At 47.5% G+C, this 26,033-nt stretch overlaps 2 long non-coding RNA genes across 4 annotated transcripts; one reads left to right on the top strand and one right to left on the bottom strand.

The window, feature by feature from the left end:
* Positions 1-1,508: 1,508 nt before the first annotated feature.
* Positions 1,509-20,110, bottom strand: LOC140612871 (uncharacterized). Of its 2 annotated transcripts, XR_012013976.1 has the most exons (4): positions 16,953-20,109; positions 7,666-8,004; positions 6,704-6,854; positions 1,509-5,975 (listed from the first exon to the last, which is right to left on the bottom strand). It is a non-coding gene; the product is annotated as an uncharacterized lncRNA (long non-coding RNA). The 2 variants fall into 2 exon arrangements; XR_012013977.1 differs by lacking the exon at positions 7,666-8,004 and having other exon boundaries at positions 16,953-20,110.
* A 26-nt stretch (positions 20,111-20,136) lies between these two features.
* Positions 20,137-24,977, top strand: LOC140612870 (uncharacterized). Of its 2 annotated transcripts, none has more exons than XR_012013975.1 (3): positions 20,137-20,902; positions 22,462-22,638; positions 24,505-24,977. It is a non-coding gene; the product is annotated as an uncharacterized lncRNA (long non-coding RNA). The 2 variants fall into 2 exon arrangements; XR_012013974.1 differs by having other exon boundaries at positions 20,143-20,508.
* Positions 24,978-26,033: the final 1,056 nt, after the last annotated feature.

Raw genomic sequence — 26,033 nt, 5'->3', positions numbered from 1 at the left:
GTAGGATGTTGCAGAAATGACAGAGTGTGGCTTCTGAGGTTAGGTCATAAAAGACTTTGTGGCTTCCACCATGCAGTCTCTTGGATCACTTGCTGTGGAGAAAACCAGCTGTGATGCCATGAAGCTGTTCAAACAGCTTCATGGGGAAAGAATACTTTCCTTCATGAAAGTCATGAAAGAATACTTCAAGTTTGGGAACAAGTCAAAGATGTCTACTAGCATAACTTCTATTCAATATTGTACCAGAGCTTCTAACCAATGATGTAAAAGAGAAAAGAAATTGAAAGCATATGAATCAGAAAAGAAGCAAAATTATCTTTTCATAAACAGCATGATTATCTAAGTAGAAAATCTTTTTTTAAAAGATTTTATTTATCTATTCATGAGAGACACAGAGAGAGAGAGAGGCAGAGACACAGGCAGAGGGAGAAGCAGGCTCCCTGTGGGGAGCCCGATGTGGGACTCGATCCCTGGACTCCAGGATCACACCCTGGGCGGAAGGCAGGTATCAAACCGCTGAACCACCAGGGATCCCCTCTATGTAGAAAATCTGAAGGAGTCTCCAGAAAAAAGGAAGAGGAAGAGGAAGGAGAAGGAGAAGAAAAGAAAAAAATTAGAACTAAAAAATTTAGCAAGGTAACAAAATATAAAAATCAACTGTATTTACATATACTAGCAAAGAGCAATCAGAAATTGACAATAATTTTAAATCCCATTTAAAATGGTATAATAATATTAAATACTTAGGGATAGATTTAACAAAACGTCCAAACCTATACTCTGAAAACTGCCAAACATTGCTGAGAATAATTAAGGAAGACCTAAACAGATGAAGAGCAATACCATGTTCATGGACCTGAAGATTTAGTATTGTTAAGAGGTCAGCTCTCCCCAAGTTAGTATATACATTCAACACAATCCCAGTCAAGATCCCAGGAAGCTTTTTAGAGGATAGAAATTCCAAAGTAATTCTAATATTTGCATAAAATGCAAAGGATCTGAATAAAAAACAATTCTGGAAAGAAACAAAACTGGGGACTCACCTACTACCTACTCAAAACAGTGTGATATTGGTCTAAGGATAGAAAATGGAACAAAGTAGATGGTCCAGAAATAGACACACATATATGGTAAATTGATTTTTGACAAAATGCCAAGGTCACTCAATAGAGTAATTCAAATGGTGTTGTAATAATTGGAAATCAATATGCAAAAAAGAGAGACAGAAAGAGATGTCTCAATCCTTTATGCAACACAAACTCAAAATGAATCATAAACCTATATGTAACCCATAAAAATATACAACTTATATAAGACAACATAAGAGAAAAATCTTTAAAACTTGGGTGTAGGCAATAATTATGTAAGTGTAATATCAACAGCATACATCATAAAATTTAAAAATTGATAAATTGAACTTTACTGACATTTAAAATTTTTGCTCTTCCAAAGATCCCACTAAGAAAATGAAAAGGCAAGGTACAGACTGGGAGAAAATACTTGCAAAACATGAATCTAATAAAGGACTTGTATTCTGAATATGTAAAGAAGTCTTACAACTCAAAAATAAAGGACAATTCCATGAAAATTGAAAAAATATTTGAAAAGACACTCGCCAAAGAAGATATACAATGGAAGGCGACTCAGCAATAAGTAGTTACTGATATACGCAACGTGAATAAACCTCAAAGGTATTTATTTATTCTTTCAAAAGCTTTGCTTTCAGTGAGAGAACCAAACACACCAATGTATTGATAAACTTTTATCCATTCACTATCCCTTCGTGACTGCCCAATGTACTTCTGTTGCAGAAATAAGATAGGGGTGCCTGGGTGGCTCAGTGCGTTAAGCCTCCAACTCTTGATTTCCAGTCAGGTCATGATCTCTAGGGTCGTGAGATTGAGCCCCCCATCAGGCTCTGTTCTCAGCGTGGATCCTGTTTGGGATTCTCTCTCCCTTTCCCTTTCCACCTCTACCCCCCGCTATGCTCTCTATCTCTCAGTAAATAAAATTATTTTTAAAAAAGAAACAAGATATATTTTAAATTATTTCTTACAATTTCAAAATTGGAACAACACTTCTCACCTACATCCATCACAAGGTTGTTGTGAAAATAAATAATGCATTAGAACAGTTAACCTGTCACATAGTAAATGCTACATAAATGGCTGCAATTATTATTTACATATTCACATTCTGAGAACTAATCATTAGATTAATAGAATGATACACTTGTCAAATTCATCTTAAAGGAGTATGATCTTTGTAGGAAATCTGGAGTGAAGATACCTGGGAACTGCCCATCCTCCTATTAGTAGTAAGTGGTCCAATGAGATCATAGGATCAGGGAACCGGGGACCTGGAGGGAAAGACAAACACTTTCCTTTTCCAAATGGAGAAAAGGAAATCCAGAGAAAGAAACCCACAATGGCAAATCTAAAATCTCGACCAGCAGCTCACAGCCCCTGTCTGGGGTCTGGAGTTTTCCAGAATGCTCTGCCCTGGGTAAAAAGGCTTTTTTAAAAAGTACTTCAGAAAAGCCAAACACGCTACACACAAGAGGTGGTGTGAGCACTATATTGGGGCAGATAAAGTCGGAACCTGCGTATCAGTTCCCCCAACAGAAATGACAACCGGCACAAGCAAGATGCCTTGTGATTTGGAAGGTAACAGGCCCCAGCTCACCAGATGTCCTGTTATTTCTGACGGAATCCTCCCAGCTATTATACCTTGGAAAGATATTAACGTGTTCAGCCAACAAAGACAAATTCAAAAGAGGCAGCAGCAAGTTCTGCTGTGCGCTGCCCTGCACCGATATTCAAATGCGCTCCTCGGAGCTGTGTCTAATGTCAGCATCATTTTTTTTGAAAGAGACATCCGTTTCAGTCAAGGCTTTTATTTCACTTTCCCCATCCTTCAGTGCCTGGACTAGGGAAAAGGGGGGAGGGAGGGAAAAAAAAGAATTATCGGCTACACGACTTTTTAATTTAATGCCCTTGAGTAAGGGCAACCGCGACGATGCAGGATGGAGATTTCAGGGAGGACGGCCGATAGAGAGCGGTTGTTAGTGCACCATCTTCCATGAATATGGGTTGCAGCAGCTGTCTCGGCCATCATTCTGTCAAGGTAATGCCTTGCTTCCCCATTGTCATTGTATCTCAGAATCAAATTATTTGAATTCCAGACACATCGACAGCACACTGAAGGGCCCCTGCCAATTTTTGCAGCTCGCTTGGAAAACAGCATCATGAAGCATTACTCATTTATACGACTCCCAGGCTCCTGTTGTAAATTCAGCGTGCAGGACTGCCTCCAGGTGCGGCCCTTCAGCTTAGCTGTCTAATCCTGTAACCCTTTACCGCCAACTCCTTCCCATCGAGGTGTGAAAAAAAAAAAAAAAAAAAAGTCCCCCGGGCCAGGTCTTCTACCTCTTTGAGCTTCTGTTGGTGCAGACGGAGTCAAGGCTGCCAGCCTAGAGACAGGCCAGGCCTAGGGGTGCAAGCCCCCAAGCACAACACACTGACCTGTCCCCACAGCTGCCTTTCCAGCGTTTTCATACAAATGAAATCTGGCTAAAGTGAACAACTGTCCCAGAATAGTGAAGCAGCCTGTGGTGCCTCATCTCTTGTTGGAACAGGAGGGAGCCATTAGCAAGGGTGCTTTTTGAAGAACTTTCATTTGTGACCTAGGAAAAAATCTCACAACAGAAATTTAAAAATATATAATTTGTGTAATTCTAAATCTTATATATGTTTCACACATGCCTGCAGATACCTACATGTATATGTAGATATGCATACATATGTACAGGTAGGTGTACACACCCACCTGCACATACATAGTTAACACGAAGAAAATACATCAAAGTTAATGGTGATTATTTTGGGGTTTTTTTTCTTCTTTATCTTTTCCTATAGTTTCTAAAAGAAATAGGCATTGTTTTTCCATTCAGGAAAATAAATGCTGTTTATCGAGAACATTTCATCAAGGGTGTTTTTTAAACAAAAGGACTGTTGCCAAAAAGGTTCACTACACAGTCAGCCCCCAAGCCCTCTGTGTAGAAGAGCTCCCATGAGGGGGGGCTCTGGAGGCTGGTCTGGGGTTCTAGTTAAGAAACTGTGTCCTGGGCAGCCCCTGTGGCGCAGTGATTTAGCGCCGCCTGCAGCCCAGGGTGTGATCCTGGGGACCTGGGATCAAGTCCCACATCAGGCTCCTTGCATAGAGCCTGCTTCTCCCTCTGCCTGTGTCTCTGCCTCTCTCTCTCTCTCTCTCTCTCTCTCTCTCTCTGTGTCTCTCATGAATAAATAAATAAAATCTTTTTTTAAAAGAAAGAAAAAGCTGTGTCCTGCAGGACCAAAAAGAACCATATTATCCCAGCCCAATTCTCTCCTTTGAACTGACCCATACAGAGAAAGAAGTGAAAGCAGAGGAGAAAGAGGAAGAGAGAGGCAAAGGATGAGTCACTCGCATGGCCTGTGTCTGGAGTATGGTCTGCTGGAAAGGGAATTGAGACACCTGATTTCTGGAGCTGCCCGAGGCCCTGGACGAGCTTTGCATTCCAGGAGTCTATGTCATGTAGGCTCCCAGTTCCTATTTTTCCCATAAGGTCTTGGTGATTGGTCTTCCTGGGTGTCTGGGAGACAGACTCATGGCCAAGAATCCTGTTTTCCTTAGTACCATGGGTATCGTTGTAACCATCCATGTGGGGGCCAGATTATAATTTGATTCCTGTAATTACATAAGACAGGAATCTCATGCTACCAAAACCTTGAGACCAGGCAAATGGGTTTCGCAGGTCATTTGATTTCTTATAAAGGACACTCCCCAAAGCAGGGCCGCCATAAGACCCTGTAGCATTTTATACAAGTTTGAAAAAGCTACCCCTTCTTCAAGTTAAAAAACATTATATTAAGGGGCACCTGGCTGACTCAGTCAGTAGAGCATGCGACTCTTGATCTCAGGGTAGTGAGTTCAAGCCCCATGCTGGAGGTAGAGTTCACTTTTAAAAAAAAAAGTTATATTAATTATTTCTCAACAATAACAATTACTAAAGAGAAAGTTAGAGTGGGGAAAAATTAGAGAGGAAGACAAACCATGGGAGACTCCTAACTCTGGGAAACAAAGGGTTGTGGAAGGGGAGGAGGATGGGGGGATGGGCACTAGGAGGGCACTAGGAGGGCACTTGATGGGATGAGCACTGGGTGTTATACTATTCGTTGGCAAATTGAATTTAAATAAAAAAATTTTTTAAAATAAAGAGAAAGTTATTTTATATAAATTACACAAGTAAATGATTCATCTTAAAATAATGGAAAATTCAAATGTTTATAATATCAGAAGCTTAAGTCACTTGGATCTAATAATTTGTCATAAAATAGACATCTTGCCTTGGAAGAAATCATTGTTTTTGACAGTTCCAATGATTACTTTTTTTATAGCTCATATTTTATAGAAATGATCATCAGATTAGTAGTCTTTCTTATAGCAATGTGGGCTTCCTGTTGGCTTTAACATATTTAATTTTGAGATGCCACATTCTTCACTGATATTGGTATTGGCAAAATTAATTGTACCTTGAAAATTTCAGTTATTTGGAAAGGATCCAGTAAATTATTGTCACAAAAACATTGCGATATTTTGGAGGTAGTAGATTTGAAGAAGATAATTTTAGATTGTTAGTTTTTTATACATTGATGAAGAATGTCCAAAACTCTTTAAAATGCTCATCAGTCAATTTTATTTATAGATTTTCACTGAGCTTTGCTACTTCATACTGACAGTAATTCTCCAAATCATAGGATATATCTAGACCCTTGCTACTCCAAGCACTTGGGATTAGGGCATCACCATGAGCTTGTTAGGAACACAGAATCTAAGGTCCTACACCAGAACTACTGAATCCGAATTTGCATGTTCATAAAATCCCCAAGGGCTCTGTATGCACCTGAAAGTTTGAGAAGTACTGATTTGGGATTCTGGAAAAAAAAACAAAAACATGATATTCTTTCAGGATTATAAGCCTTTCCTTTTCTTTTCTTTTCTTTTTTTTTTTTTTTTTAAGCCTTTCTTTTCAGATAATGTTATAGTCACCAATATAGAAAAAGAAAAGAAACAGATTTCGGATCACAGGAAATAATGGCAATAACATTTGAAATGAATCTTCCTCCCCTCTGTGATATTTTTACATTGGAGAAGTTGGGGTCAATGTGAAGAAATTGCAATTTATTAGGTATCAATAATATCTGTATTTATCATAAATTAATTTTTCTTGACCAATTTCCTTAGCTCATTATATGCTTTCAAGGGAATGATATTTATTGACTTTGGGTTCCTGTCTAACTTTGCTTAGTAGTAAGTAGTTTCCTCTTATCCACAGGGAGATATGTTCCAAGACCCTCCCCAGTGGATGCCTGAAACCTTGTACTGAATACTATATACATTAGTATTAATTACTAGTATTAAATGTATTAAATACTATATACATTAGTATTCAGTACTGAATACTATAGTACTGAACTCTATATACATTATGCTTTTTCCTATACATACATCTTATGATAAAGTTTAATTTATTACTTACACACAGTTAAGAGATTAATAACAATAACTAATAATAAAGTAGAACAATTATAACATTATACTATGATAAAAGTTATGTGACTATGGTCCTCTCCCTCTAAATATCTTTCCATACTGGACTCACCCTTCTTGTCATGATGTGAGATGATAAAATGCCTCGTGATGAGATGAAGTGAAGAGAATGACATAGGTGTTGACACAGAGTTGGGCTACTGTTGACCTGGTGATGAGTCGGAAGCATCATTTGCTTCCAGATCACAGTTGACTATGGGTTACTGAAATACAAAAAGGAAAGGTTAAGGAGGGACTACTGTAAGGTTAATCTTATCTTTACTCCAAATTAGTCTTGAGCAATGCATCTTAAAGAGGATATTTTCAAAAGTACACTTTTGACTTATATTTTTAGAATCTGTGTTTTTATTCACATTATCAATATGCACTGCATACTCCCCCTAATTAAGTTTTAGTAGCAAGATGGCATCTACTCAATTTTCCCATCTCATATTCAACAATGATTTTAAATTTTATGTTCCGTAAATGCATATTCAATATACTTCAGCATTTGGTTGAGGCAAAAAGAGTAGTTATATAATTTCGTGGATGATATAAAAAATTCAGTGCTGTCAAAATAGATTTTTTGCTGCATCATTTAATACCAAATGTAAAGAAGATGCAAAACAAGAAATATTGAATGCCTTAGAAAATATTGAGGATCTTCTGTAGTGACCCATTGTGTTCATTATGCATACTTATGGCATTGCTGTATCCAATTTCTCTTTGGAATCATGTTTTATAAGTAGTCTTCTGAAAATACACATATGCTTTCTTTTGTCATCTCATTACTCAATAACTCCTTTGTCCAAATATTCGTATATTTACTTTTTGGAAGTCCACAAATATGATCACATTATCTGTTCTACATGGCTTATGCCAAAGGTTGTATCTAAAATAATCAAGTAATATTTGCATTTCATACCTTTTCCAAAAATAATTTATTCACTGCACTTACCATAATTTTAATTATTTGGTTTCATGTTTCATGCCCTAAAAATGTGTGACACTATTTGCTAATCAATGTGCCCTTACCTTACTGAATTTTGTACCATTTCTGCCAAAAGAAGACAATTCCTGTCATTGGATTTGTAGCTTCCTGGAGAATCTTCTCCCTTGATGTTGCCCTGCCAAAAGTATGTGCTTCCAGTGTGGTTTCTCATTTGCATGGTTATCTTTGTCTGCATCTCTCTCACCATACTATCTCTCAAATCATATTTCGACTTTGAATCCTTAACACCTTTGTTGAAATGCATTTTACATTCCATTCATTAGTAATATGTGATATACACTGCCAATTCTTGCACACATTTTCATTCCTCAGTTGACCTTTTTCCTCATCTCTGAAGAATTCGCAACACAGAAATCATTGAGCTAGAATCATAAGGAGTTTTCTATCATTAGTTACAACTTGTAAATAATTTCTGAAAACCTCCTACCGGTGCTAATGATAGTTCAATTAGACAAAATGTGGTGAAAACTTGATGAAATTTAATGAAAATAAATGTAAATGAAAAATTAAGTTTCTCATATAAGACAAATTTTAAGCAGATTGTTGTTAATATTCAAATCGTTAAAGTATTCATGTTACATAGCCAGGTACCTGGATAGGCAATATCCTATTGAGTATTTTTTTTTCCCTTCTACTTTTCCTCAAAATTAATTGAGGAAATTGGCATAAATATTGCTTAGCATAAATACTGATGGTAAATTCACATCCAAATCTGGAAAAGTCATTGCCCCCACCCGCATTCATCTTTTTCAAAAATGTATTCAATGATCTAAATTATTGTTTGTCATTTTCTTCTGTTTTCTGATTCTGAAACTAATTTTTAAAACTCCTTCATAGTGTCTGCGCAACAAATCAATAACGAGCATTTTATTTTGGAACTTACATGCATGTAACACACAAAATTTCTAAGTAGCAAGCTGCTAAATACTATCAAGTGTTAATATTCTTACTAACAGAATATCCATAATACCAAGCAACTGCTATTATGTAATCACCAGATGGTTAAATAGTAATTTCTAACTTAGGTGCATATAATTTATTTTGTGGATTATTTGAGCATACATAGTTTGATGGTGATTCATATAGTAATGAAAGGCTTTATAGATTTACACTGGGAACCCAGCAATACCGTTTGAGTACAGCAAATAAACAGCAGATGATGTGATGCAATGTGAAACACTAAATTAGCTGGTGTACTAATAACAATGGGGTTTGTTTTTAAATACTCACCTAGCAGCATATCAATTTAAAAAGCAGTTTCTTGTTTAGAAGCAGAAATATTTTCAAATGACATTAAATCTGTTGTTGGTTTTGATCACTGACTCATTTTTGTTTTGTGCAGGGAAGCAGAACAAAATATATTAATCCTCTTAAAACAAGACACTTACTGCCATCTGCCGGGAAGTTGTAATAAACATACAAGTCACTTATCTTGGTGATAAGCAATATTAATAAACACGCAAACATTTTCAGAATAATAAAGACGTCGGATGTGAATGGCGCCCCCCTGGATGAGGAGTGCACGTGTGCTGCCCAACCATCATAGTCCTATGTGGCTCCCCCAATACCTACTCCAACTAGATTTTATTCTCCTTCCTTTCAGGTTCCTGCCAAAGGGAAAAATTTTAATTGTAAAAACATTCTTGGGGCCCAATCTAGTGTTGTTTTTTCATATTGTGGGTTGAAAACACAAGAGGGGGATACAATTTGACTTCTACAGAATGGCCCCTCACTCCAGCAAGTCGGACTACGAGTTTGGGATTTTCATTACTAGCCCTGGGACAGAGGGCAGAGCTGTAATTGGTCTCCCTGTGGCTAAAACTGCTGACCCTGCAGGGAGTGGGAAGGGAGGAGGGGCTGAGCCCAGGCAAAACATCAAAGGGAAAAACCTCTTCCTAAAATTAGGGATGAGCCAGCAGGATCCCTAAATAAAAGAACTTTCTGTGGGGGTGAAGGTGGGGAGGGCGCTTTACACGTTTTAGTTATTTCTTCAATGCAAACTCACAAGCATCTTGCTAGAAAAGGGTAAGAGCACCTCTGGCATGCTTTGCATAGAAACAATGGTCATAAATTCATGAATATTTACTATTCTCTGAAGAAGACAAATTGCTAAATGACAGTGTGATAAGAAACCTCTGTTATACAATCCTATGCTCTTAAAGTAAAATATTGAGTGAGTCTATGTTCCTTGCAACTCAAACAGAATTTATTTATTTTTTTCAATTTATTTTTTTAAACAGAAGAATTTAATATTATCAGTAACTAATATAGGGCAGGAAGAAGCCCCAGTACCTGGCTCATAATGAGCATTTATTTGCTGAATGAATAAGAAAAGTTCTACCCCAAAATTACCCAAAATGGGCCAAGTGAACACAGAGCATGCAGAATTGGGGGACATGATGTGAGGAAGGGATTCCAGGAGGAGGCATTAACTGAGTTAGGTCTTGACAAGGAGGCAGAGTGTTAGCAGGTGGAAATAAGAGAAAAGGCATTCCAGGCAGAGAAAAGAGCAGCAGAGGAAAGGCAGGAGCACCAGGAGGGCATCCAGGACAGGAGGGAACATCAGGAGAGCACGGTGACAGTGTCCTGTGAGAAAGCAGTGTCTCAAAGGGACCACTGCATCTGGTGACCTCTGAGGGTGGGCATGAAGGCCAGATTGCAAAGGAGGAGGAAGGGGAGGATTGCGTGGGAGAGGAGGGAAGGGAGGGATTAGAGGAGGAAGTTAATTAAGCTACCCTCCCTCTTCTGTTAAGTTTTTTTTGTACATATATGTGTGTGTGTATAAACATTTTTATAAAACACTTCCTGCTGTTATATATACATCAATCATATGTATGTCTATATACAGCAGCAAAGTGTACATAGCATACAGGTCGGCAAAAAGCTGCTTTCCTAACGCTTCATAGCAAAGATGAGTTTTTAGAGCTCCTTTTTTTTTTTTTTAAGAAGTAAAAAGGAGATGATAAAAGGAGAGAAATAAAATGGGAGCTTGAGCGGTAGGGTCAATGGAAAGGGATATTTTAGGCTAAAGGAGCATTATCTTTGCACCAAGGGGAACCAGCTAAGAGGGAGAAATTCAAAATTTAAGAGGAAGAGGGTGCTAATGGACATGAAGGGCGTAGGCTCAAGTTAATGGATGTAGTTGATATTGAAAGTAGAGAAGAGGGCAGCCCTGGTGGCTCAGCGGCCCAGGGCATGATCCTGGAGACCCGGGATCAAGTCCCATGTCGGGCTCCCTGCATGGAGCTTGCTTCTCCCTCTGCCTGTGTCTCTGCCTCTCTCTCTGTGTCTCTCATGAATAAATAAATAAAATCTTTAAAAAAAAAAAAAGAAAGTAAAGAAGAAAACTTCACTCTGGGGCAGCAAGACAGAGGCAGAGGATCTGGTTGGGTGTGTGGCCCTGGAGCCAGACAGTCCTGGGTTCCATCTCAGCCACATACATGGACAGTTCAAGGTTACTCTGACTCCTTTTCTAAACTTCAGTCATCAGTATAACAAATATAACAGCATCAAAAATAGCAGTGACCCCAGGTGGAATCTAATATACCTAGGACCTGGGGTGCCTGGGTGGCTCAGCAGTTGAGCGTCTGTCTGCCTTTGGCTCAGGTCATGATCCCAGGGTCCTGGGATCAAATCTTGCATCAGGCCCCCCAAAGGCACCCTGCTTCTCCCCCTGCCTGTGTCTCTGCCTCTCTTTTTGTGTCTCTCATAAATAAATAAATAAGATCTTTAAAAATAAATAAATAATAATAATAATAATAAACCTAGGACCTGATTTCAAATTCGCCTCAGCCAAGCTCTCTAGACTTCTACCCTGACCTTTACCCTGCTCTATTACCTCAGGCCCACTTCAGGTTACCCTCAGAATCTCAGGAAGCATTGTGCCAGCCTCTGGAATCCCAAAAGATATTTTAAAGTCAAGTCAGTCTGATGTTCTAGGGATAGAGGCTGAAATCCTAGCACTTAGTGGGTGGGACCTTGGCCTCTGTGAAGATTACGCTCACTAATGAGTGATGCTGGAGGGAGATGACGGCCACACTCAGCTGGTCCAAAGACAGAACCCCTCATCCACATTGCGATAACCAGAGCAGAACATGGCCAGCCAAACTTCCTTTTTTTTTTAAAGATTTTATTTATTTATTCATGAGAGACACACAGAGAAAGGCAGAGACACAGGCAGAAGGAGAAGCAGGCTCCCTGTGGAGAGACTGATGAGGGACTCGATCCCAGGATCTCAGGATCACAACCTGAGCCAAAAGCAGATGCTCAACCATGGAGCCACCCAGGCATTCCACCAAACTTCCTTTCTAAGGCCCACACCAACTTTTTCTTCCAGGGGTCCATGTTTCGCAAAGAGAGAAGATTGGGCTAAGAATGTCTTTGACTTCATCAAATAGTCCCTATTGGCCCCCTGATCTTGCCTGAGAAGCTCTTTCCCTAAAGGAACTGGTGCTCCACGGCTAGGACAGACTCTCAGATGAGGCTGGGCCCATCTGGGGCTCTAACCCACGGGGAGTGAGAGAACACTGGATAGAAAGTGAACATAAATAGTCATCTCTGCAACAGAATCAAAGCCAGCCTCTCTAAGGTGGGAACTGAAGGACAAACCTGTAGGAGGAAGGCCAGACCAGGAGCAGACCCTGGGTGGCCACTGATTTGCCTTTTCTTTGGGCAACCAACCACTTCCTGGTTTTCCTGACGACGTTCTGGCTACACAGGGGCCCTGCTCGGCTTACTACTCTCCTAATTCCTTGTAAGTCATCTGAGACAAGACTGGAAAGTTCAAACAGGACCTTAGCAAATGCTGGAGTAAGATAGCAACTGGAAGCAACATGAGCTATAAATAGAGCCACAAAGTTACAGAGATCACAGACTCTAGAGAGGAGGTGAAACTTGCTTCAAGATCTCTGGAATCTGCGTGAAGTTTCTGCTGCCTCAGTCAAATCCAAAAGTAAGAGGGACGCCTGGGTGGCTCAGTGGTCGAGTGTCTGCCTTCAGCTCAGGTCATGATCCTGGGGTCCTGGGATCCAGTTCCCGCATTGTCATCCCCGCAGGGAGACTGCTTCTCCCTCTGCCTCTCATGAATAAATAAATACATACATACATAAATAAATAAATAAAAGAAGAAGAAGAAGAAGAAGAAGAAGAAGAAGAAGAAGAAGAAGAAGAAGAAGAAGAAGAAGAAGAAGAAGAAAAGAGGAGGGGAGGAGAGGAAGAAGGAGGAGAAGAGGAAGAAGGAAGAAACCCAGCAGAGAAACAGCAGGGTGCCCTGGTTAAGTTACAGACCCCAGAGCCAGATGGCCTGGGGTTCATGTTCCAGCTCTGATGGCTGTGTGACCTTTGGCAAAGATCTAGTCCCTGGCAGCCTCAGTTTCCTCATCTTAAAAACAATGTCCTAGTGCCTCTGCATAGAGTTTTTATGGAGACTAAGTTAATCTGTGTGAAGCACTTAGGACTGTCTGTCTCACTGCAGGTGTTAAGTAAGCATGGAATTTTATTATCCTTATTAGGGACATGGTCTCTGTGACTAAGGGAAGAGAAGAAATGGAGCCCACCGGGTAGACAGGCAAGGCGACAGGAATGAGCCCCAGGAGGTGGTGGCTACCAAGGATGGAGGAATGAGAGAAAAATGAAATCCGGGGTGGGATGAGGATGGGTTAGAGGAGACATTCAGGTAAGTATGGCTGAGATGGGAAACCCGGTAAGAGACCCACACTCCCCAGAGCCTGGCTGTCCTCTAGACTCTCCATCCTTCCCACGGGCTGAGACACCCTGGGGGCTACGGGGCTAATGAGCTGCCCCCGCCTGAGTCCTCCCTTCTGGCTGCTTGGACTCCGGAGTCCCCTGTCCAAACTGCAGGAACCCACTGGCAGGCTCTGCCTTCTTGGGGCCGCCTCATCTGCAGGAGGCAGACGCCCCCGGGTGAGCACACCCCTAGGCTCCCAATGGCCAAGGGACAGCTATTTGCAAGAGGGTGAGGACAGAGCTTAAAGGCCTGGTGGGGGGGGCGGGGAGGGGCTCCCAGGGGTGGGTGGAGCTGGGGCTGGGGGTGAGGGGTCCCTGAGGATGGGGGGGCCTCAGTGCGGAGAGAATGGGCCTCCCCCTCCCTCTGGGGTCTTCCTGATAACCGTCGCGCTGGTGCTCCTTCCAGGGAAGGAACCACCGGGCCCAGGGGCGCCGCGAAACCGGGCCGGGGTCTTTTGGGCAGAGCTGGGAAGCCCAGGGAAGTGACAGCGGGAAACCAGACTCCAAGCAACCTGATTTCTGGGGCGCAGGTGTCGGCGGGGCGGGGCGTCGGGGCCGGGGGCGGGAGGGTGGGAGGCCCCGCTGCAGCACCCAGCCCGCCCCAGCGCAGGAAGGCCAGCCCCCCATCACCTCATCCCCCCACCCCTACCCCTGGCGGCCTGGTCTCCGAGCGCGGCCAGCGCCCCCTGCCGGACGTCGCCCGTCCCTTCGTCCCAGCGAAGGGTGCAGGGGAGAGGGGGGCGCAGGGCAGGCTCAATACCCGAGGGGGCCCCGGGAGCGGGGTGGGGCCACCGCACGGTGCCCAGGAGCGGGACTCGAGGCTGGGGAGCAGCTCGTCCTGTCCCCCTCCCCTTGCTGCCCGCGCGGGGTCTCCGGCTGCTTTCCAGGCGCCTGCCCGGGACCTGGAGAGATCCTGGGCGCCGGGGTCCCCCTGGCTGCGGCTCGGGGATGCTCCACCCCAGCGGAGGGCGCGGGATCCTGGGGCCCGGGGTCCCCTGGCTGCGGCTCGGGGATGCTCCACCCCAGCGGAGGGCGCGGGATCCTGGGCGCCGGGGTCCCCCTGGCTGCGGCTCGGGGATGCTCCACCCCAGCGGAGGGCGCGGGATCCTGGGGCCCGGGGTCCCCCTGGCTGCGACTCGGGGATGCTCCACCCCAGCGGAGGGCGCGGGATCCTGGGGCCCGGGGTCCCCTGGCTGCGGCTCGGGGATGCTCCACCCCAGCGGAGGGCGCGGGATCCTGGGGCCCGGGGTCCCCCTGGCTGCGGCTCGGGGATGCTCCACCCCAGCGGAGGGCGCGGGATCCTGGGGCCCGGGGTCCCCCTGGCTGCGGCTCGGGGATGCTCCACCCCAGCGGAGGGCGCGGGATCCAGCCCCGCCGCGCCGCGGGGACCCCGCGCTCCCAGGTGAACGCACGGAAGGACTAGCTCTGTGCAAGAGGCAGCGTTTGGGCACCGGGCAAACCCCAGCCCTGCCCCAGCCTGACCCCGAGGGCCTAGACACAGGCTCTGGGGGGGCCCTCGGCGCCGCGGGGTGCCCAGGAGCAGGCGCGGGGCGTCCAGCGGGGGGCGCGCTCCCTCCTCGGGCGGCGGGATCGCACCTGCCCCCGCCGCGCTGAGGTCGCCGCTGAAGTCTCCGAGCCCCGGTTTGGTAATGATGATGGAAGAGACAGTTAATAACAGTTATTAATAATAGTATACAGCGGCTCCACGTTGTCGAGCGTTTGTGGTTAGCCAAAGCCCCTACCGAACACGAACACTAATTTTCTCACGGAACCCTTAAAATATCGCTGTGAGATTTAGTCTGGGACTTTGAGAATTTTTTTATTACCCATATAACATTTATATATAATGTAACTTATTAATTATTGTATGACCTGTAATAATATATACATTTGGCTGGCTGGTGCTTCCTAAGGACCGTGGAAACCCCCTGCTTAGAGCTCAGCTTCCCGTTGTGCCACTTGGGAAGGCAGCGAGGTGGAGTGGAAAGAACTTTGGGGCAGAGGGACCCGGCCAGTTAGCCCCTCTGATACTCAGTTTCAACGTCTTTCAAATATATACAGGTTCTAACTTTACCAAAGTTTTAAGATTGTATTTATTTATTCTTAAGAGACAGAGACATAGGCAGAGGGAGAAGGAGCCCGATGCGGGACTCGATCTCAGGACCCCGAGATCATGACCTGAGCCAAAGGCAAATGCTTTCAAATGTGGTGAGTGTGGCTCCAATCTGAATCCGGGAGCTATTTTTTTATTTCCTTCTTAAAAGGCCTGGTCTTGGTGCCAAGGCTACTCTGGTTAAGATCTTCATCCTCGGCGCTGGACATGGGTGCAGCCTCTGTCACCTTGCCCTTCCTGCTTACTAAACACAGGGCTGACCTACATCCCCTTCTTTCATTGCCTCTCCCCCCCTCCCAAATGAAATTATATCAGTCTGGGACCAGACCATTCAGGAGAGAGAAACCGTGCAGTAATCTGAACAGAGGATGTTTAATATAAAGAATCACTAACTCTCACCTGGGTTTGAGTACACATGATTGGCCAGTAAGAACTAAAGGGAAGTCTGAAGGAAAAAGGAAGAGCAGGTTTAAGAAGCAGCCACTACCCCCTGGGGCTGGGATAGACAGTCCCCTCTCATCTCCCTCCTGGCATGACCGTGGCTTACTGGGTGGCAGAGAAATTGCTGGGGTGCTGCAAATCTGCCATCTGGAACTTGCTAGAAATCTGCCCACTGGGGGTGCCAGGGAAAGCTGGCATGGGGAGGTGTCAACAGTACTGTTCTCTGGTGATGTTAGAAACCATCTCAAAAGTATGCGTGAAAGCATCAGGCGAGTGCACTTAGCCCTGAGAATCAAGCGTCACTAGAATGCAGCTTTCTACTAGCATCTTCTTTGGTAAAGTTAGAACCTGTATGTATATTTTTAAGATTGTATTTATTTATTCATAAGAGACAGAGAGAGGCAGAGACATAGGCAGAGGGAGAAGGAGCCCGATGCGGGACTCGATCCTAGGACCCAGGGATCATGACCTGAGCCAAAGGCAGATGCTCAACCCCTGAGCCACCCAGGCGCCCCTCCACATGCATTTGAATCCAAAGAGTTAGGTAAGACCAGGCCGGCCCGCCGGGGATGGCAAGACTAGCCAGGGGTGCTGCTGGGGAAGCTGGAAGTTAAACTGAGCCTCTTTAGGATTCAGCCCCGTCCCCCCACCTCTCCTAGAGGGAAGCAGGCAGGGTAAGCACTCACAGCCTGTGGAGTCTGTTGTTGACTCCACCAAAGCAGACAAACCAACCTAGCACCCCGTGCTGATGATGTATTTGTGGAGTGAGGTACTGGGCAAAAATGCCAGCCGGGGTGTGTTCGGAGTTCCCACAACACCACACGCGCAGAGGGTGATCGGTTATCACTGCTTCCCCAGTCGTGTTACCTTTCAGCACACAAAGGAGTCCATATGTGTGAGTTGATGAAATAAGAAATGCTGCAGACCCTGGGTTTGTTGGCTCCCCCCCTCGACCAGCACCCCTACATTCACAGGGATGAGAAGCCAGTAGTGCTGATCTCAGAGACTCACCTTAATGTGCTCATCTCCCCGCGGCAGGGGGCTGATCAGGGAAGCACAGGAGGGGCCGCTGGCCACCAGGGCTCAGCCCTTCACCTTTGTTTCCTGAGGAGCTGGATCACTGGGTTTCACACCGGGAACTGCGAGTGCCCAGCTTCCACCCTGTGGAGCCCTGGGCCTGCAACAGCATCGGAGAAGTGCTAGGGCAACTTTCCCATTGCAGCTGTTTCAAAATCATTTTCTCTAGAGGCTGAATTATATCAGATAGAGAACACACGAGAAACAATAGCCAGATTTAACCAGTGTTGATATTTTGAGACATTTGCCTCAGAATTCTCTTTCTCTCTCTCAGAAATACAGCACCGCAGCTATGTCTGTTCCTAAGAGCTGTATGTGCTCCTGCGAGGAAACCACTCTAACGGAGTTGGTACCTGACTCCCATGTGTATTGCACTTTTCTATACAGATGTGAGGCCAACAGAAATATGTCATATGGCTTTCTGTGTTTTAATTTCCAAAGGGGCATCATAGCATCATACTGTATGCATCCCCTTCAGAGTCTCTTCTTAATGAACCATGGGCTCCTTTACTTGTCTGGATATCTGTTCCTGAAGCTTTGCAAAGATGAGCGTGAGAGAAGAGTATGGTAAAGGACCAGGTTGGTGACTTACTGCAGGGGAAAATTTTTTTTGTCCTCAAGTGCATTTTTTTAAAGATTTTATTTATTTATTTGAGAGAGAGAGATCACAAGCAGGAGGGAAGGGCAGAGAGAGAAGCAGACTCCCCACTGAGCAGGGAGCCTGATGCGGGACTCGATCCCGGGACCCTGGGATCATGACCTGGGCCAAAGGCAGACACCCAACGGATTGAGCCATCCAGGTGCCCCCTCAAGTGCATTTTGAATGGCAGACGCCTGGGAGTAAGCTCTTATTGTCCATGTCTTTTGTCCACAGTCCAGGTGGATTTTGTGAGATGCCATGCAGCCCAGAACAGCCTAGAAGGGACCAATCTCATCCTTTTATCGAGAAGAAACAGGCCCCGAGAGGAGAAGTCACAAATCAGTCATCCGAAAAAGAGGAACTCTCACCCATTTATTAAGCAATTTAGTAATGCAGGTACCTGGAAAGCCACAGGGGGTCAAAAGAAGGGCATTCCTATCCTTTTGCACTTACATTCTAGTGGACAGAAATACATAGTAAACTAAAAATATAAATCCTTAATATTCAAAGGGTTAAGTGCTATGGAGAAAAAAGAAAGAAGATCAGATTTAGGGGCTATGGGTCTGTAGGTGGGGAGGAGAACAGGTTGCAGAATTAAACAACATGATTAAGGTGAACTTCATTGACATGATAGGATCTGAGCAAAGGCTAAAGGAAGTGAGGAAGAGAAGAATATTCCAGGTGAAAGGACACCAGAGCAAAGGCCCTAAGGCAGGAATTTGCCGGCAATTTGTAGGGACAGCAAGGAGGCCACTGTGGCTGGGATGGAATACCTGAGAGATTGAGTGAGGGAGGGAGGGACTAGGTGGGGAGGGGCTGAAATGTCAGTGAGGGACCAGATCGTGTAGGGTCTTGTAAGCCTGATGAAGATTTTGGTTTTTATTCTGAATGAAATAAGGAATCCTTATGGAGTTTACGTGGAGCACTGACTTGGCTGAAATGTCAGTGAGGGACCAGATCGTGTAGGGTCTTGTAAGCCTGATGAAGATTTTGGTTTTTATTCTGAATGAAATAAGGAATCCTTATGGAGTTTACGTGGAGCACTGACTTGGTCTCATTTAGGGTTTAGTATGATCACTTTGGGAGTTTTGTTGAGAAGAGACCATAGTAGGTAGGGTAAAGCATAAGCTAGAGGTATTTGGGAGGCTGATTTAGCACTTTTGGCCAGATGTGAAGTAGCCTGTCCTGAGGATGAGCAAAGGAATGGTATGAAGGGAGTGGGTGCTGAGCTACCCTACCCACTGTTCCCTTTGCCCTGTATGCTCTTCCCTGTATATCTGTTTTCTCATCTCATTCAGGTCTCCACTCAAATAGCACTTGATTAGAGGCCTCCTTTGACCAACCTGTATAAAATATCAATATCATGCCTTTATATGCCCTTCATCCCATCCTTACACTGCTTTTTCTCCATAGCATTTATCACCTTCTGGCATATCTATTTTTTCCCCTTCATTATCTCTCTCCCCTGACCAGAGTGAAAGCTCTATGAGAGTAAAGACTTTGTCTACTTTGTTCACCTGCTGCATTTCCAGTGCTCAGGGTAGTTCTTGACCCATAGTAGCGGCTCAAAAGTAATGTGTTAAGCGATAAAGTGAATGAATGGGTCTCATTTTCTGTACTAGCTATCTACTGCCGCATAACAAATTACCCCCAAATCCAGGGGCTTACGATAACATTTATCATCTCCCACGGTTTCTGAGGCCAAAATCTGAAAGTGGCTTAAAGAGTCATCCTGACCCACAGCCCCTTGAGAGGCTGCAGCCACACAGTCGGTCAGCACTGCCGTCAACTGGAGGCTTGACTGCCCCTGGAGATCTGCTGCTAACACGGATCACTCACAGGATGTGGCTTTTGGCAGAAGGCCTCATATCTGAGTGTTCTTACTTCCCTCAGAGCAAGTTATGGGGGAGAGAGAGAGAGTCCCCAATGGTTTTAATAAGCTCACTTCAAAAGCAATGTACCATCACTTGTACCATATTCTCTGGTCACACGGACCAGCCTTGAGACAGCTGGAAGGAAACTATACAGAGGCATAAACAAGGCAGTGATCAAGGGGCCCATCTTGGGGGCTGAACACAACACTCCTTGTCAAGACCTTTCTCCTCCCAGCTCCAGCTAATCGTAGGCAGTAAACTGGTAACCCAGAGCTATATTCAGGGCACATCACACGAGTGCATGAGCTGATGGAGAGGAGGGGCAGAGGGAGAGGGAGAAGCAGGCTCCCCACTGAGCAGCGAGCCCAACGTGGGGCTCCGTCCCAGGGTCCTGAGATCATGACCTGAGCTGAAGACAGATGTTTATCCAGCTGAGCCACGCAGGTGTCTGAGGACACTTATGTGTTTTTTTAAAAAAAGCAAAAACCATTACCATGTTTTAGGTTTTTAAGGGCAACATCTAAAAATAAGGGAGGGGCAAGGGTGCCACACGCTCAAAGGTCTGGTAGTGAAAGGCTGGCGCTGGATGACAGTTGGGCAGTTAGAATGAGGAGGTCGGGGAGAATCTGAGACAGTTGGGAGGTGGCCCTGACCAGGGCAGAGGGATGTGGGAGACAGAGGCGAGTATGAGGAAAAGAAAGATTCCAGAGGCAGGAAGAAAGGATAGAGAACGGTTCTCTGTGCAGAGAGACGGAAATCAGGACAGGATATGATCTGAGAGAGAATTTCATCTGCCTTCGCTGTCCTCGAGGTGGAGAGCGGCACCACGAGGCCAGGGTCCTGCCTCCCGGCGGCTCAGGGCTGGTGAAGGAGGCAGGCACGCTCACAAGAAACCAGCCTGCGAGGCTGAAATGAAAGACATTTGCCCACAAAGCTGCAAAATCAGGTCGCTCGATCTAGGGGGAAGGGGTCTGAAGTAAGTCTGGGGCCTTCAGATCCTGAGATGAAGGCGGGCCTCCAGGAGGGGGTGTCGGGCAAGCCCAGAGGCAGGCTGGGATGGGACTGAGTAGGGGGGATCAATGCACAAAGCTTGGCGAGTACGTGAACCAACTTGGGAAGAGGGAGCGTTGCTCGAGGAGGAAGGAGGAGTCCAAGCCCCAGCCTGGAGCACTTGGAGGGCTGCGGACCGACTGGTGGAGGGGTTTCAAGCAAGGGGCCTGGAGCCCAACAGCTTGGATTTGAACTTGGTTCTGCCCCTGGTTGGCTGTGTCTTCCTGGGTGGCTCTGGCCTCCTCTGCTCCATCCCTTCCATGTGTTGAATGCTGTCCACGGTGAAAGCTCCTGTGCCGATGAAGTGAAATGGGGGCAAGGTAAGGGTTCTTGCCTCGGTAGCAGGTAAGGGTCCTGTGGGTGCTAGGCAGCTCTGAGCGCACTGGAGGCAGAGCAAGAGCTCCGGGTGCACCCCGGTAGTGCCACTCCTGGGGCTCGGGGAGGAGGTCCAGCACGGGGGCAGGACCACCACGGGGAGCATCTGCTGAGCACCCGAGCGCGTGCATCGCATCGATTCTCGTGCAGCAATACTCAAGGAACTGGTACCAGCTCAGGTTTACGGAGGAGGAGGAGGAGGCTGAGGCTCCCAGGCAGGAAGTGAGTGGCACCAGGGCCCGGAGCTAGACCCCTGTGCAGCCGGGCCCTGAAAGCACGTCTGTCCAGCCCTATGGCCCGGGTGCCCCCACCACCTTCTGGAGCCAGGAGTGCGGGAACACTGAGGATGAGGAAGGGGCTGCAGCCTGGCCTCAGGGTCACCGGAGAGTGAAGTGGCGGATGTGGGTCACGCATCTGAGAACTGTGGCCACAGTGCCCAGGGCGACCAGGCGACAGCTCCGGGGCATGAGAGGGTCATGTCGGTTACTTGCAAGCAGGGACATAGGACTGGTTTCCAGGTGAGGAGCCTGTGGGGTGTAACTGGTGGAAGAGAGGCCCTCTAGGGTGTGCAAGGGGCTGAAATCGGGGTCACAGCTGAAGGAGCTTCATTTTGGAAAAAGGAAGAGTTTATTGCTGTACCAGAAGAGTCCAGGTGCTCCCTTTGAAGGTGAGGGACAAGCCGAACCCACCTAGAGAGCTGGTGAGCTGGGGTGTGTCTGGTGAACTGCTAGGACACAGCACCCTGCTAGAAACCGCAGCTGGGAGCCAGGGCCCAGGGGGCAGTGGGGAGAGAAAGCCAGCTGGGCCCCTGCTGGGGGTCAGACCACCTGCGCTCTGTCCCTCCACATCCCTATCTGCACAGGCTCCCCACAAAGTGTTAAAATCAACTGGAAGGTCAAGATTTAACACAATGAGGCATTCCCTCTTCACCCTGGAGGTTCACCCTGTCAGGGGAGGCCGACAGGGGGACCCTGCTGTCCTGGGTGAAGGACAGGAGGCTATGCCCCCCACACACACCCAGGGCCACAGTGCTAATGTGAGGTCTCAGGAGCCCAAGGGAGGGCCTGGGGAGGCCACGGCAGGTGAGCCACTGCAGGCAGGGACAGCAGCTTCTGCAAACATCGGAGAGACGGCACATTCTAGAAACCACAGTTCACCTGTGCTGGAGCAGGGACTGTGGGTGTGGGGAGAGGCTTCAGGGACTGGCACCACCTTACACTTTATTTAAAGAGGTCAGTGGAGGGATCCCTGGGTGGCGCAGCGGTTTGGCGCCTGCCTTTGGCCCAGGGCGCGATCCTGGAGACCCGGGATCGAATCCCATATCAGGCTCCCGATGCACGGAGCCTGCTTCTCCCTCTGCCTGTGTCTCTGTGCCTCTCTCTCTCTCTCTGTGACTATCATAAGTAAATAAATAAAAATTAAAAAAAAAAAAGAAAGCCCTTTGCTTTAAAAAAATAAAAAATAAAAAATAAAGAGGTCAGTGGAGCCACTAATGTCTTTTCAGTGGGGAGAGCCGCGATGGAGTTTATTTCGAAGGCTGCTGCTACCTCCTCTGTGGGGTGTGGATGGAGCGCGCACCCCAGGGCCTGCGGTGGGCATGCAGGGGACAGGTGACCTGGCAGCGGCCTGCGCAGAACACTGAAGAAATCGTCCAGGCAGGGACCCAGGAGTCCTGGCGACCGTGAGGACCATGGGGCACACCTCAGGGCAAGGGGGGGGCAGTGATGGGGTTGTGTGTGAGCAGGGGAGGGAGCGCAGTTTTGAAGCAAGGCCTTGATGCACCTGTGGGACCCTGGGGGAGGGTGCTTTTGAAGGGCTCTGGAAGGACAGGAGGTTGTGAGAGCTGCCAGTGTGCAAATTAAGTCCCAAGTCTGGGTACAGTGTGTGGGAATAAGATGGCTCAGCCTGGGAGAAATGAGGTCAAGGTCTGGTGGTGGTGTTTTTTAAGATGGATGAGATGAGAGCTAACTTAGACACCCGGGGGGCAGAGGGGGGAGCCCATTGAGCAGGAGCGGGTGTAAGGCCAGTGCAGGGAGGGGACCGTGAATGGACAGGTGTCGCTGAGAAGTTTGGAGTCAAGTGGAGGACCAGGATCCCCTCTGGACAGAAGAGGGCCAAGGTGCGGGGACCAAAGGTCCGAGGGAAGGGGACACAGGTTGACAGAGCTGCTCCTGGCAAATGCCAGGAGAGGGAACTGAGCCGAGAAACTTGGGAGGGAGCCCCAGTCTGCGCAGAAGGCCGGGCTGGGTTTGAAGACCCACGCTCCCCCCGGGGAAGAAGAGGATGATGTCTGTGCGATTTTGTCCGCATGGACACAGGGAGATTGAGGGGAAACTGAGGCTTGGCTGACCCCCACGAAGGAAGGGCCACGGCATCCTGCCTGCCCCGAGGGCAGGGGTAGAGGTTTGCTGCAGAAATGATGGTGCGGCCCAGCGGAGGTCTGCACCCACTGAGGGCCTGGGCAGCCCTTGGGGGGGCTGTGAAGAGTCTCCTGGGAGAAACTTCATCCTGAGGGGCCACAAGCCAGCTTCTGCTCCCTGGTCCTTCAGCTAGAAGAGCAGGAAACTACCTAGAGGGCCCCCCCAGGGCAGCAGCCCTGCTCAGCTGGGGATGCTACCTTCGTAGGACACCTGCCCATGCCCGGGGGATGGGGGACCCCAGGTGGCTTTGCACAGGAGCGGGGCCAAGTGGAGGGCCGCAGGTGCTTGGCTCTGCTTTCCCACCCCAGCCAGTGCTGCCTGGGGGAGCTCTGTCAACCCCGTGCCCACTAGGGGCCCCTCACACACCAGCTACACCCCTAAGCAATACCCGCCCCGTCCAGGGCTCCTTACCGGCAGGAAACCCTTGCCCACAAGGTACATCCCGTAATGCTCACTCAAATCCTCGTGGAAGGGGTGCTTTGATATGGATTTTGTGATTGAGGAAAGAACAGCTTGGACGAGTGATATTTTTTTTTCTAAGATCACACAGCTCTTGTGTGTGTGTGTGTGTGTGTGTGTGCGCGCGCGCGCGTGTTGGAATCCAGTCTTAACTCCTCCTCATGTCTTTTCACATCCAGCTTAAGTTCTGTGGTTGTTCCCTCCCCTGGGCTTGTTGCCTGCCCCCAAGAGTATAGCTGGAGGCAGCTGGGGAAAACCTCCCCACCCCATGATGGACTTCATGATCTTTAACCTCAAGTAGGCACGGTGGGGGTGGAGGGGGTGCTGTGTGACCTTTTGAACGAGTGTTTCATACCCTCTTTCCTGACCTCACACCTCCTGGGAGCAGCCAAGGCCTCGGCGTGCTCCCTGGTTGATGGAGAGAGACTGAGGCAGAGCTCTGCTGCAGACCCTGGCACCCTCCCACCCTGAGTAAATGAAGGCTGGGTCTGTACCTGCGCCAACCACCCCCCAGCCCGGTCTGTAGGGATCAACCAAATACGCAGATTCTCCAGGCTGGCAATAGCTAGTCTGCCACCAATTAACATATTTCATATGCTCTTGGGAGAGAGGGGTGTTCTGAACAGAGGTCATCCCATTAATTCTCCGTTTTTCTCTGAATGTGCCAGAGAAAATGTGGTGGGAACGGTGACAACTGGCCTCGGTGAGGACACTGGTGCTGCTCTGGTCCTGTCCTGTCTCTCCGTCTGCATGGGGGAAGAAAATACGCACTCGCATAGGCTCTGAATGCACAAGCTGGCTGCGTCTCACTTGGGAGGACTGAGGTGACCTGGAGGGGACACATGGGGAGATTCACTGCAACTCCTGACTCCTCCTGGAACGCGCCAGGCCTCACGTACCCCCTCTCCCTCCAGAGCACCGGGCACCAAGGAGCAACCAACGTGATGCCAAGTGGGCAAGATAAGCTCACAGAGCCTCCGTGCTCTGGCCCAGGCCTGTCAAGGGTCACAGAGCAGAGAGGTCCAGCCCGGCTCCAGGCCTACCCTGGCCCAGGGCCGTGGTCCTTTGCTTCACAAGCCTCTTTGAGCCAGTAATTATTTAGGGAGCTTTAAAAAATATATTAGAGAAAAATTCTTTCAAAGTACTCGATTTCTAATAACTCTAGCTCTGTAACTATCCAAGTGGCTGCTGGGAACGGGGGCGGGGGGGGGGGGCATTTCCTTCTTGGGCTGTCGGTTGAGGTGACCTGTAGTGGTGATTATTGGTTTTTAAAACCACAAATCTCAGAGTTGACTCTGGCAGGTTGAGTGTCGGCAGACACCTCTCCATGCAGATGATATGTCTCTTGCCCCACATAAGAGTTCCCTCTGGGTAAGACACCATAGCAATCAAAGTTGAAGAAGTGACAGACGTCTATTAAGTCCCCTTGGTGGAGGAATTGGTTCAAATGGACCAGGTTGGAGTTGGCCTCCTGCTAATGGGGAGACCAGGCTGGGTATTTTGGCTGGAAGCGGATCTGTCAGATTTCCTGGCTACCTATGTACTTGGCAGCCCAGGAAAAACCCAAGTCCACGGGCCCTGAGCCACAGGGGGGTCTGCAGGAAGATTCTCGCATGCAGGAGCTGGTAGGCCTGGGTGGGGGAGGGTAGAGAAGCGAGATGTGCAGCAGGACTGTGCCCTGAACGCGTTTCTGAGCTAGGAAATAGTGCCCAGGTAGGAGCCCCCCACCCCCCCACCCCCCCAACCCCGCTCTGCAGAGTCACCGTTGAAGGTGCTGGGAAGAAAGCCCTAGAAGGAACAGGGGGAGATCCATGTCTTAGCACCAAGACTCCTCTGGCAGCTCCTGGGCCCTGGCAGCTTGCCCTCCCATCTTGTGCCTGCCAGCTTGATTCCTGCCCCTGTCACTTCCCCATGCCTGTCCCTGTCACTCCATGCATGGAAGCCTCTCTCACAGGCTTCCCCAGCACCACCCCCAGGCTGCTCTTCTGACAGCCAGCTGCTTCCCCCAAAGCCCCCAGAGCTCTCCAGGTACTGCGAGCACTGTGTGGGGAGCACCCCCCACACACACACAGATGCCTGGCCCACTCCTACAGAGTCTCACTCAGGCTGTGTGGCCTGGAGTTTCCATAATGATGATAACAAGTTGGAGATTCTAAGCCAAAACAAGACAACAATGGGGAAGAAGAATGTGCGGAAG

The sequence above is a fragment of the Canis lupus genome, chromosome 21 (genome assembly GCF_048164855.1).
Source record: "Canis lupus baileyi chromosome 21, mCanLup2.hap1, whole genome shotgun sequence".
Taxonomy (NCBI): domain Eukaryota; kingdom Metazoa; phylum Chordata; class Mammalia; order Carnivora; family Canidae; genus Canis; species Canis lupus.
The sequence above is the reverse complement of the archived record's forward strand: the minus strand, read 5'-3'. Positions and strand labels throughout refer to the sequence as shown.